We start from the raw sequence: 3734 nt of genomic DNA on the forward strand, positions 1-3734 counted from the left end.
GCTGAACGGAACCTCCAAATAGCCAAGGAGGAGAGGACGGATACGATAGAGAAGAATAAGATCCTCTATGAAAATATAAGAATTGCATTTTTACATATGTAATTTTTTTTTTTAATTTATGTATTTATAAATATATATATATATATATATATATATATATATATATATATATATATTAATTATGTTTATCTTACTTCTTCATCTTGCTTCTTCATTGTTTTACTAACTAATTATGCGAACAATACTTAAACAAATAACATAATGGTCGATAAAAACACATACATGCAAAAGAAATAAATAGAAAAAGAAAATAATGACGATGAAACTAAAGGATTGACGGCGAGATTTACCCGATAAATACAGAACGTAATAGACGATGAAATCACAGTGACGGCGAGAAGATAAAGCGACGATGAGAAAGAGAGAAATAGAGAAAGAGAGAAAGAGAGTGTGTATGTGTTTTGTGTTTGTTTGTCTGCTGTGTTTGTGTTTGTGTTTGTGTATTAAGGGTTGTGTTTTGTGGTTGCAGCAGACTTGTGTTTGTGTGGTTTATAGTATGGAAGGTATTGACAACGGTTATTAAACAACAACCGTTGTGAAATAAGTTTTAACAACGGTTGTAAAAAACACCCGTTGTTAAATAAGGTTTAACAACGGGTTTCAAAAATAACCGTTGTGATTACTTTTCACTAACTTTGCGCCAATTTTGCGCCAAATTATTAACAACGGTTGTGAATGTGTGACCCGTTGTTAAAACTAATAACAACGGTGTTTATAACAATACCCGTTGTAATTTATTTTAGTAAAATTCGCGCCATACATTCTACAACGTCTATTGTGATTTTCGTGAATAATCGTTGTTAAAGGGGCGTTGTAGTTGCCTGGATTTGTAGTAGTGGGGGAAGCAATTCAAGGGTACACACTTTTTCATAGATACAATTTCTTCAAACTACTAAACCTAGAAGGATACCAATAAATCACCTCCAAGTTGTGTCAATCTAGGGTACCTTTGTCCTCAATCGTTAAATGCTTTTGTCAAGAATAGACTCCCTATGGTGTTAGAAACACTGGAGGATCCCGGAATTCCCCTTCTTGCCTAGACAAGAAGAAGGGTCGTCCCCTCTCTACCATGCACAAAAATGGATACGATGGATAAAGGGATCGATAATATTTGAGTTTCATTTGTGAGTTTACTTTTGTTGTTTGTTTTTCCCCCCAATTTCTTGTGGCATATAACAGTTGAGAACACTTTCTTTTTGCCATTTCTTTTGATTCTTGGCATTTCAATACTTGACAATTTCAACTTTTCTTTGCATTTCTTTTTTTGAACATTTTCAGAGTCACCCCAATTAGTAACGAGAGTGCCTTATATTTGAAGCATAGGAGTTTTCATTTTTGTTACTCCTCTTTTCTTTTGATGCAATTGCAAACTTTTTCAATTTCTTTTCATTTCATTTCTTGAACTCAAATTTTTGAACAATTTTTGTGCCCATTCCCTTTGATGACAAAAATATGGTAGAACATGGATGAATGATGGTTGCATGGTTTCAAGGGTCACCTTGGAATAAACGGTAGCCAAGGAGTTATCACACCACAAGGTACTCTTGTGTAGGCCTTAATCCATGGGTCAAAGGATACTAGCATGACACATCCTAGGGTGTTTTACAAGTATTCTAACAAGCAAAGTCTTAAGAACAAAAAGCATCTACTAGGGCCTATATACACTTGTCAAGCTTCCCAAGTAGACGGTTTCACAAAATTTTTCTAACATGCAAACTACATGCCATGATGCAACTAACATATATACAACCAATGCAAATGATTCTACCAACTAGTATGTCAAATAACCTAAATACAATCCTAAATTTACATTGTTTTTACCGCATCAATCAAAATAAAGCCACATAGTCATTAACATAAAGAGGAAAAAGGAGATTGGAAAGATCATACCATGCGGTCTTCAATATCCTCATGTCTCGGATGTGGCGTAGTCAACCAATGTGAACAAGGATGAACAAACACAATATATACAAGACTACACTACAAAGGAAATGAACATGTTTTTGATTTTTTTCAATTTTTCAATTTTTTTTTTTTTGGTTTTTCGAAATTTTTGATTTTTTTGGATTTTTGAATAAAAGTCAAGTTAGAATTTCCCATCCCCACACTATTATGGGCATTGTCCTCAATGGCCAATACGATAGGAAATTATGCAAGCATGATGCATGATTTCTAAGCTAAATGCAAACTATACTAAGCTACACTACATGACGCATGGGTTTTTGTTATGGCGGAGAGCGTAATTTAAATTACCACCCGATGCATATGCATGGACTTCCCCAAACCAAAATAGACACTATTTCTAATTTCTTGAATCTCGGGGTAGTTCGTGCACATGTAATGCAATGCATGAAACTACAAATTGTCATTTTGGATTTTACAAATTGGGAACAATAAAATTAACACCTCAATGGAGCCAATGTGTTAGTCCTCCATGTTGCTAGGACTCCTCAAACAAATGATCAAAATACAATAAAGAAAATAAAAGAAGTAAACAAACCATAAGAGGGGTGAAAGAATGTAGGAGCCTCCAAGGTTTGCTAATCCTCCATCATATCATCATTATCATCTTCTTCCTCCATAGAAGTGGAATCATCTCCACTCCCACTTTCACTTCCTTGATCTTCCTCACTTTCTTCTTCTTCATCTTCTTGAGCTTCTTCTTCTTCAACATTCTCTTGAATTCCTTGTTCTTCACCTTCCTCATCAACACCCTCATCAACAACATTCTCCTCTCCACCCGGTCTTCCACCACTAGAGGTGCTAGGAAAGAAAACTTCCCTATCCGCCCAACTAGGGAAAGGACATGATGGATCAAGAAGTCCTTGCCTAGCTAGATGTAGAAGGGGCGGATATTGGGCCTTGTAAGCATCCACTCTATCATTGTAAGCTTGCTTGTGCATTTCCCTCATGACTAGATTCATGTAATCATTTCCTACCTCGACATCCTTGGGTTTGAACTCGTGATACTCAAATGGGTAGGGTGGTGTGACAATGGAGGAGGAGGGCTCATCAATCTCACCTCTTTGTTGTCGAATAATATACTCAGTCTCCTCGGAGAGTGGAAGAAGGTAGTTCGGTCGGTGAACACTCAATCGGCAAATCTTTGAAGGCAAAGTGAAGGATCTAGCTTCATTGGTTAGCCACCCATATTTGGTGTCAAGAGGATCATGCTTGACCCACTTAAACTTGTGAATCATGGTGTCCATATCAATGAGATGACCTCCTTTAACCGCCACATAAGTGTTGTCTTTGTTGAAATTTGGGTTAAAGTGCTTGGCCAAATAGGTAACTAGTCCTCCATTCACAATGAAAGTGGTGCCCTCTTTACCACAATCGACATTAAGCCATCGTTCAACCAAAAGCCTTAGAGCATTATATGGCTTAGTATATTCCCTTCCTATGTTTAAGGTCGACTCAAGAAGAACAAAATCGAGCTTAGTAAGATGATTAGTGCCATTTCTTGCTATCAAAGTATTCCCAAGGACCTTATGCCACACTCTAATGCCCGGATGGTGGACTAATAGAGCACGACAATCATGAAAGCGCACAAATTTCTTTCCGGAAATTGCCTCCCAAAGAGGAGCGGGGTCATACTTGTCGGGGATCTTTTCATAGTACGGGGTATCATTAAGGCCTAAAATCTTACTCAATTCACCAAAAGTGATGCGTCT

The sequence above is a fragment of the Silene latifolia genome, chromosome 2 (assembly GCF_048544455.1).
Source record: "Silene latifolia isolate original U9 population chromosome 2, ASM4854445v1, whole genome shotgun sequence".
NCBI lineage: Eukaryota > Viridiplantae > Streptophyta > Magnoliopsida > Caryophyllales > Caryophyllaceae > Silene > Silene latifolia.